The sequence below is a fragment of the Amphiura filiformis genome, chromosome 20 (assembly GCF_039555335.1).
Source record: "Amphiura filiformis chromosome 20, Afil_fr2py, whole genome shotgun sequence".
Lineage (NCBI taxonomy): Eukaryota > Metazoa > Echinodermata > Ophiuroidea > Amphilepidida > Amphiuridae > Amphiura > Amphiura filiformis.
The window spans coordinates 49,327,200-49,337,789 of record NC_092647.1 but is presented as its reverse complement, the minus strand read 5'-3'; the positions used below and the strand labels follow the sequence as shown (position 1 = coordinate 49,337,789).

The window sequence follows — 10,590 nt, the reverse complement described above, 5'->3', positions numbered from 1 at the left end:
GGACATTAGACGGGGACCACAGCATCAGTGAGTATTGGAGTATTGGGTAAAGTTCAACAACGATTTTTTTCCTGGATTGTTGCCCGGATATATCGTTCCCTGGTTAATGATTATACATAAATCATGTAAATATAGGATGCCAGACATGCGCACTTCTTCGTTATTATTGTATGCATGAAAAGTGTATGACCATTCCAAAACATGATTTAGGGATGTCAGGTGTGCCAGAAAAAGTGGGTCACCTTTAATATGGAAACACCTGATTTTTAACTGACATGCGCACTTCTCTGGTATTATGAGAGATATAATTATTAAAACCGAAAACAACACTGTCTTGCTGATACCGTTCGGAGAACATACTTTGACGCATTTGGGGTAGGCAATACACTATTAAAAGGTAAGACAACTTATAAATAACCGACAGAATGTTGAACAGGTTGAACATATTCAGGTTAGGGACCAGGGAGGTAAATAAGGATAATTTACTGAATGGGCAATTAAATTTATTTTTGCCCTCAAATTAGGGAAAATGGGGAAAATAATTACTGGGTGAGCAGCGGTAATTAATGGCATCAAGGCGTTTGGATTTTCGGAAAATGTAGACCTGTTTTTGCATATAATTTGGCTTTGATGTAAAAAGCTGACTTAACCCTTCCTTAAGGGGGTACTACACCCCTCGATAAATTTGTGTCTATTTTTGCATTTTTCTCAAAAACTAATGGTGGTTACTAAAGTTATGTATATTAAAGGGCAAGGAATGCAATTACTACACTGGAATTTTGTGACTCAAGACAAGCGGTTTGTTATTTATGATCAAAAATAAGGTACCGCTATGATATATACCTCGTTTCCTATCATAATATTCTGAAACGCTTGTCTTGAGTCACTGAAATTTCAGTGTAGTAATTGGATTCCTTGCCCCAATAATATACATAACTTTTGTTACCAGTGTGTAATTATTTTTTGAGAAAAATACAAAAATATTCACCAATTTACCACATGGGTGTAGTACCCCCTTAAATGCATCTTATGCCGATAGCAACTTTCAAGAAAAATTGTATACCGTATTTACGGAAGCGTCTAAGTGCCACGACTTGGCAAGATAATTATCTTGCCATGTTGATATAGGCTACTCGTATTATCAGCATTATGTCAACATGACGATGATTATCTCACCAAGATAACTTACCAAAACATGTAAATCGACAAAGCAAGATAGATTATCACGCCAAGTCGACATACCAAAAAATTAGTGTCGTCTTGGCGAAATAAATCATTATGCCAAGTCAACTTCGCAAAAAATGGATGTCGACATGGCAGGATAATTTGTCACGTCAAGTTGACTTAACAAAAAATGTAAGTCAACATGACAAGATAAATAATCATGCCAAGTCGACTTACCAAAAATGAATGTCGACATGGCGAGTTATATTAGCAAAAAATGGTGTTGACATGGCATTATAGAATAAGCATACATTTTGATTATGTGCGCGCAGCGAGCGAAAGATTTGAGTCGCCTGCTATAAAATTCTATGACCCCAGTATATTCTTGACCCCCCCCGACCCCCATTCCGAAGAAAATGACAGCCCCTAATATACCTAATCAAAATGAACACTATGACTCATCAAAGCGATTTGGATCAAAAATAAATGAGTAGGGATCACAGGTGAAAATAAGTGGGAGACGGGAGCCGTTTGGCACGCATAAACTCTGAAATGGCCCCTGGTTCCAACCCAATTTTTGTGGACCAGGGGACACTTTTCTCACAAATATGGCCCCCTGGATATTAAACCAAAAATATCAAATTCAAAGCAACTGTTAAAAACACGAACAAAATTATATTTCTAAAATAAAAAGCATTGCCAAATCAGTATTAATGGTACTAGTAATTTCAATGTTTACCAGTATTTCCGGTATCAGAGATGACTTCTGAATTCCTTCTTTTATAAAGTAAAATTTTCCGCTTTTTTAATTATCTTCAGCCCATTTTGGAACTTTTTTTTATCGAAGTTAACACATTATTTCTTTTATTTTTCCACAAGTTTCAGGGTTTTTGAATGCCCTATACTCTTCGCTATAATGTTGGTATTCTCTAGCATTTTCCACCCATGCCGGAAATGAATTTACTAGAATTTGGCAATATATATCTTCAACCCTGGATTATATTGACCTATTAAAATGTTTCCCAATGTGCACAGAACAATAAAGGCCCACGTAGAATCACAGTCGAAAGGTGTAAAAAGTAATGAACAAACGATAACATGTATTCTTTCAACATTTAAAGTGCAGATTATTTTCATAAATACTATTACCTATTTGTGCACGCTCAAAGACTTGAAATGAGCCATGCATATCTGGATTAAGTTTTAAATTATGTTTCAAGTCTATTAAAAAACATGCATTCAAGAATCCAAATTTATGGATTCAATGAATTCTTTCAGGTTTTGTGTGGAAATTGGTCAAAATAATATTAATTTTTAGCTAACTATACCATTGTGTATTTATTCCTACTCCGCGTCGAAGTTGTAAACACACTAAATTGGCAGATGTTCAGAAAAGATACATCACTTTCGTTATTCAACATCAATTTCAAAATGCAAGTTGATTCCAAGAGATGCACAATGGCACCATATAGGGCCCTATCCCCTCTGAAGGACGGAACGTGTACCATTATCAAGTTCTAAAGGACCGTAATGTTATTTTTATCGAGTATTATTTTACAATTCAGAGTCAATAGAGGTTATCCACTTTACTCATGCGTGACTTCTAACAAAAGGCGCTGGTTCCCGTAGTATTCCTCATTCAAACTACGACCTCGGAGTTACCTGCATGACTTTGGCGGGCTATTTTGAAATAGTCATGGTTGCACATGCAGGTACTTCTTTTGAAAGTCCTAAACAAGGTATAGGAGTCGCTGGTAGGATATGCAGCTTATAGAACAAGCAAGCAGGTGATCTTCATCCAATCCAGATAGAACACAGATAACCTCTATACGTGTTCCCACAACCGGAGACCTGCATACTTTAATTGAAGACCGAATTAAAAATACAAGTTTGCGTATGACGTCCTGTCAACTAGACCAAAAATGCTGTATTGCGCAGGCCAGCAACCTCTCACGCCGCGCCTTTGCCCTGACGTCAGACGCAACGTAGTCTTATTCGGTCTTCAATTATATTGTACGTGCAAAGGAGTACACAAATGTAGCAATGGCAGTGAAGTCCGTCATGTATAAAGAACCGATTTTTTTTCTGGTAATGTTTCAATTTCAGACTAAGTCAATTCAAAATGGCGGCTATGCTAAACAGGACCCAAATCGGCGTCAAATCAACAGGAAGCAAATGCAGCATCCCCAGCGATCCTAAAGCCAAGCTGATGTACTACTTCGATTGCATGTGCAGTGTTCTCGATATGGACAACACAGGACAAATACGACGTCTACGAGACTACTCAAACTACTGGAGATTGGATGACGATGACGTCAACACACTTCTTATCATGTGCGCTCTTTTGAGTCCAGACAAGCTCAATGGAAAATGCATCTTTCAAAATGATTCCATGTGTGGGGATAGCAGCAACGAATTCTACGAGCTGAGCGCCGTGAATCGCACCCTAATGGTTTCAGATAGTATCGTAATCGACGGCCAACGGCGCAGAGTTGAGAAAATCATGACATTCAAGATGTCGTGGTTGCGTAATAACTACATCCAACCGATGGAGCACTTCGAGAGTCGTCTGCGAAGACTCGCAGGGATGTCTGAGAGACGCCGCCCTCGCGAATCGGACTGTGTTATTCTGTAAACTGAACAGTGTAAATCTTCAAATTAATCTAACACTTTGGTCTTTAGAAATGCATCAAGGGAATGATGTTCCGCGCTTTGCTGCAATTAAGACAAAATATTCTTATGGAAAGTAATTACAGACTGTAACAAAAAAAATCTATACAATTGCAATTTTGCTTTTCAGAACAAAATGAAAGGGGTCATACAAACAATTTTATATGCATTGAAATCAGTAATATCTTGGTTAAGAATTTTACTTGGTTTCTTTACTGGTTCAGGCTCAAACGCTATGCTCAATTAACTAAACCGCCCATAAAACGAGTTGGGCCACTTTTGACCATCGATTGTATTGAAATAAAGCTTATGTAGTAGCTTAAAAATATCTTGACGATAATACAATCAACAAATAGCATGTTAGCCTAGTACTATTTTCTAAACTGTATAATTCTTTTGTTACACCCTGTTTGTGCATTCTAAAGGGAATCTGTCCCCGGTAATCTGGTTTGGCAATACCAATAATAGAATCCACAGTTCCGTATTGCCAAAACAAGTCGTTTGGGCATATTGGGATACATTTCCCAATGCCTGTAAAGCCAATTGCAATCAGGGCCGTTCCGACCATTAGGCCAGGTAAGGCGGTCGCCTAGGGCGGTAAACGCAGAGGGGCGCAAAAAAAGGCGAAAATCGGGAATGGAGAAAGAAAAGGGAAGAAAAAATGAGGGCGGATAAAAAGAAAAAAATGGGAGGGACAAAAAATACAGAAAAGAAGGAAAACGGTCATGGCCGGGGGTCGTGGGCAGTATACAAATGGGTCAATACTGATGAGTTTTCAAGGAGGTAACCCCCCTCAAACTCTTTTGGTATGCTTTGGTGGGGCGGCATGAGAGGCTCTGCCTAGGGCGGCAAAATCCCTAGGAACGGCCCTGATTGCAATAATTGCATTGCTTATAATCTCTTAATAAGATGTGTTTTTCGCAAGACTACTGCGACCCCAGGGGTCCATTTCGTTTAACTTTACGAAGCTTCGTGCCAATCGTAACTTACTATATTTTGTATATTCTATTTCACTCAAATGATTTACGATTGCTATCCTTCGTAAAGTAGAGATTTCTTATAGGGACCCTTCGTAAAGTTACGTCTAGTAAAAGGGTATTCGTAACTTACGAACGGTTCCAAACAGGCACTCAGTTAACATTAAACAAAATATTCATAGTGTCATATTGTCATGGCTATTGGGATTTTTAAGATGAGAATAAACTCGTATTCAATGGTTACGGTATGAGTATGATTGAGTATTGAGTACGTTTCTTTCCGGTGTATGTAAGAAGTATTAGGGCCTTTGCGACATTCTGAATATTCATGACGGTTTAAATATAAGATCTATAAATCAATAATCCATCGATAAATCAAAGTAAACATGGTTCTAGCAACGTCTAATAAAAAGACCCACATAGATGCTTAATTGGTGTTTCCTGGACGTTTCTCGGTCAAAAAAATCGAAGCCCTTGACTATTGGTCGTTTCAAATATTGAGTTTTAGTATTGGGTTGGTTTTGGCCACGAGGTTTCCTATTATCCTGCCTAAACTCTTGAGTGACGTCATTATCGATGTCTTTGTTTGTACCCTTAAAATTTGTAGCAAGGAGTTTCGATTTTCATTTTTGTAGCAAGGAGTTTCGGTTTTCATTTCAGTTTGTTACATAATCGCTTGCATTTGCTTAGCACAATCATGATAATAGCTTGAATAAAGCTTTGATATATTTATGGTCTTCTCTATACTAAAGTTTACTTTATTACTCTATCACTGAGCGAAAATCGGTTGGTATTTGACCAATGGGGTAGTAGCGCTTTTCCCAACGCAACAAAAAGCGCTCTACCTCACTGGGTAAAAGCAAATCGCTGTCGCTCAGCTATGTAGTATAAATTTAGCTTCAGATGTTATGATTACAGACTAGTTCTGCCCCTCTTTTTAATCCGCTGATTTTTGGTTTCTGAAAAGCTCTGAAAAAAGAGAAACCAAAACTTATAATTTGAAACGAGGGTATGTTAGATAATAAGATCTTGTGGAACTCACTCATAATGACAATGATGACATGACACGACCTGGCACAGTGACATCGCCCCGATATCTTCATGGTAGAAATCGCCATGGTAGGTTGAATCCACAGCCACCCATGGCCATTTTATTCGGACCTTATGAGATGCATAATTAGCGAAGTGACCTGACTAAGGCTACTGACAATAACCGGGGTAATTGATTTCTCGCTGTGTGAGTAAGCTTGTATACGACATTGCGGTCAATGGTTATACTGCTTCCACTGAGTAGTGAGTGCAGCTATAGCCTGCTGCGCGCTGTAGTCCATACAGGACCAACGCAATATAACATTTAGAGTTTTGGTCAGATTTTGAGTTCAAAGCGCACGGCCAATTTTCAAAGCGCACGCTAACGACTATCATATCTGTTCAACACGTATTTTCAAGTGTATGAGACCACATCTGGTTTCTTGAGAAAAAATCATTTGCGGGAGATATTCATCATTTTCTAACCCAGTATCCGAAGATTTTCGTCTGATATCAAAATCCCGTGTATTCATTTTAGTGTCTCTGCTGCACCAAATAATTATTAGCCAGGCGATGTTGGTGTGCCTGGTGACGCAAAGGGTTATCCGCGACCATTCGTGCAAGCGCAACACAACGATGATGGTAAATTCCTGATATAAATAAATCGACCTAGGCAGTTTTATGTACATATTTCGATGCATAATAAAAAATAAACTAGCGCAAACATAATTATGTTTGAAGGCTCTAAATATTTCAAAACTCAATGAAAAACGAAAAAGTGGGATGATGTTGTTTATCGGACATTCCACATAAACTTTAGATATGAGTCTATTGATCTAGTACTTTGTTTATTTACATTTTGTTAATTATTACCGAATATTAGTTGCGTTTTCGTGAAATGTAGATAACTGATAATATGTTTGAATAAATATTTGTGACAAAACGTCATATTTCATTTAGTCATAAACGTTCGCTCAGCGTTATAATCCCTGTCGAGAATTTCACAAATTCAAGCAACACCAATTGGTTGCACACTATTAACAGCAGAGGTATAAGCAGGTGAGTGAGGTGTTAGAATATATAATATTTAGAGTTAACAGTATGCTTCGACTATATTTATAAATACGTATTTATAAATAAAATACGCACGTGACCACCACCGCGCTGCCATTACAGCTTGTAGACATTAAGTCTCGAAGTGACCTTCTACACAGCGATTGGCCTTCCAGTACATTTGAATGCAAAGGCGCGAGACGCTAAACAACACGAGACTACTACAACAAAATTTTCTATTGTGTTCAACATTGTGATTATATTGTAAACGTTTCCGTCGATAAATATTTTTTCCGTTGGCAAAGGCAGACTTTGTTGTTACAAATAACACATTACAAATTCGGAATCCCCCATGTGTAATAATTTTGCCTTCAATTAATTCTTAGATTTCATGATATTTATCTAAAGAGGTTCTTTCCTTTTCTGTATAGTGGTCAGTGGCATGAGGATTTGGTCACGCTTGCTGATGGTCTTGGTATGTTGTGCCCATAGATCACTTGTGTATTAATATAGTCGAAACATACTGGTTAACTTACAGGGAACTAACCAAATGATTGACGAAGCAACTAGTTTCATCATTAAGCTAAACCTCCTTCCCCATCTGAAATGAAACCGAGAGAGGGTTAAAATGCTTACGAGAAACATAATCGACATTTTAAATTTTAAAACCCCTCCCACCAATAATGAAACTAGTTTCTTTTTATCATGTTGATATGTTGATACATTAGATTATCATCATATCATTTTGAATTTCACTTACATTATCTGCCTCGACCACCGAGCACCAGTAATAAAAGTGCCCCTACCATCAGGAGCCGACATAATATTTTGTATTACTCAAGCTATTTTGTGAGTATGATTCTTATCTTACGTTTCAGGCCCAATCATGGCGGCGGCTTTTAACAGATTGCAAGTTGGAATGGAAAGACTAGAGAATAAAACCACAGTTCCAGAAAATCCAACCGCCCATCTGATGTATTACTTCGACTGCATGTGTGGTGTACTTCAAATGGATGAAGCAAGTCGACGTCTTCGAGATTTCAAGAATTATCGTCTCCTCAGCAACGATGAGATCAACAAGCTCCTGATGTTTTGTTTCTTGCTGGATCCTAAGATACTTGAAGGCAAATGCATATTCCAAGAGGATGCGATCTGTGCAGGATGGTCCGCCAGATTTTACAAGATAGACGTGGCTCGTACAACCATGGCCGTCGCAGAGAGTATTATAATAGGAGGAAAAAGTCGACGAGTGAGTAAAATCTTGACCTACACCAGAAAGTGGTTGCAGGACTATTATCATACTCCGATGCGCTTTTACGATGGACGAGTCCGTCAACTTCTCCGTTGAAGATATTATACGCAACAAACTATGAATAATGTTACTTTCTCGATAGATAATTATACTCTTACTGCAATCTGGTTAGTTACTGCATTGATTGATGCAAGCTATTACCAATAGACGAGTGCCTGCCTATTTCTAATGATATTTTTTTCTAGAACAATTGATAACATTGTATGACATTTACTTTTGAAACTTAACCATGATAAGACAAACTGTAAAAGCAACATGTAACAGTATGCTTCGATCATATTTATAAATACGTAATAAATACACACGTGACCACCTCCGCGCTGCCATAACAGCTTACCGAACTTGAGTAAAGTTGAAAGTGTAAAACTCTACCCGAGTAAAGTTTTTCCATTGACGACCATGATTGCCCTGTACGTCAGTGATGTGTTCAATATTACACGATATGGAGTAAATTTACCTCTTATTTTTTAAGTGTGCATGAGAATGAGTATGATGAACAAATTCAAACTGAGATGATAAATATGCAAGAGTAAGATTTCTTACACATTTGAATAAGGTGTTGAATTTTTAGTGAGTTTAACATATATTACTGAAGGCGTCCTAATATTAGCAGATAATATTCTAGCTAAAACCTATGAAGCCCTCTTGATTCAAAATTAACAAGAGTGTGATGTGGAAGAAAACTGCCTAAATAATACCAATTCTTTTGAAACATTTTTAGATTTAACTCCTATTTAAACTCAATAAGGGGGAATAATACCCCGATTTTCATCAGTACCCCTCTTCTTTTTTTTCTTGCAAATTTATGAAGTACATAAATATGTTCATCACCTCATGTCCTGAACTTATAAAATATATCTACATACAAAGTGTTTTTAAACCATTTTAGTAAGTCATTTTAGTCCTATATATTTTTTGTTTACTGTATCCTAGTAAACTTGGAGAGCTTAGTGTCCCACAGGAAGAGCTAGAGGACCATTTGAAGGAAACCTATTCGGACCAGCAACGTCAGGTACCAATGCCTAACATCGCAGGTTTAGTGAAGCCAACTCAACCAGGCGTGCAGTTTGAACTTGCGCAACCAAAACTTGCTGAAGTTGAGAAGTTCGTCAACAAAGCTAGATCGGCTTCTGCACCTGGCCCAAATGGAGTTCCATACAAAGTCTATAAGAAGTGTGGTGAGCTAAGGAAATTCCTGTGGCGGTTGCTGAGAGTTGTATGGAGGCAGGATGTGGTCCCTCTGTCATGGAGTACAGCGGAAGGCGTATACATCCCAAAGGAGGAATGCTCTAATACATTGAGCCAGTTCCGTCCTATTTCGCTGCTGAATGTCGAAGGAAAGATCATGTTTGGAATCCTAGCAGAGAGAATTTCATCATTTGTGCTTGAGAACGGTTTCGTCAATACATCTGTGCAAAAGGCTGGAATACCAGGGTTCCCAGGGTGCCTAGAACACACCAGTATGATATGGCATACCATACAGGAATCGAAGAAGATGAGAAAGGATCTGAGTGTTGTATGGCTCGATCTGGCAAATGCTTATGGTTCTGTTCCACATGCACTGATTGAGTTTGCCATGGAATTCATGTGGATTCCTGAGAAGGTGAGAAGCTTCATCATGCAGTATTACAGTGATTTCCGTATGCGGTTTTCAACAACACAGTACACAACCACGTGGCAGAGGCTGGAAGTTGGAATACCAATGGGCTGTGCAATTTCTCCAATCCTGTTTGTACTAGCAATGGAAGTCGTCATTAGAGCTGCGGAAAAAGCAGGACCAGGTGTAGAATTGGGAGGTGCAGAGGAATTACCACCAATACGAGCTTTCATGGATGACCTTACCCTCCTTAATCCAAGTACAGAGGCAGTTGAAGCAATGCTATGTAAGCTTGAACAGTTGATGGAGTGGGGTAGGATGAAGTTTAAGACCAAGAAGTCAAGGAGTCTTGTACTCAGACGAGGAAAGTTGACAGACTTTCACTTCACCCTTTGTGGAGAGGAAATCCCAACTATTCAGGAACAACCAGTGAAGAGTCTCGGGCGCTGGTACACAGAGGATCTGAAGGATACAAGAAGAGTCAAGGAGACAGCACGGCAAGTCAACGAAGGTCTTGAAGCCATTGATCAGTGCGGCTTGCCTGGGAAGTTGAAGCTGTGGTGCTTGCAATATGGTCTCATGCCACGGATTATGTGGCCACTCACAGTCTATGAGGTAGCAATAACCCATGTAGAGGCAATGGAGCGGAAGATCAACAACTTTGTCAAAAGTGGCTTGGAGCTCCACGCAGCTTAACAAACATCGCAATCCATAGCAGCCGGACCAAGTTGACTTTTCCAGTGCGTTCCCTTGTTGAAGAGTTCAAGGTGGCCAAGGCAAGATCATTT

General features: G+C 38.8%; 1 long non-coding RNA gene across 1 annotated transcript; it reads left to right on the top strand.

The window, feature by feature from the left end:
* On the top strand, positions 1-5,059 carry LOC140141915 (uncharacterized). Its single transcript, XR_011857482.1, has 2 exons — positions 1-397; positions 3,271-5,059. It is a non-coding gene; the product is annotated as an uncharacterized lncRNA (long non-coding RNA).
* Positions 5,060-10,590: the final 5,531 nt, after the last annotated feature.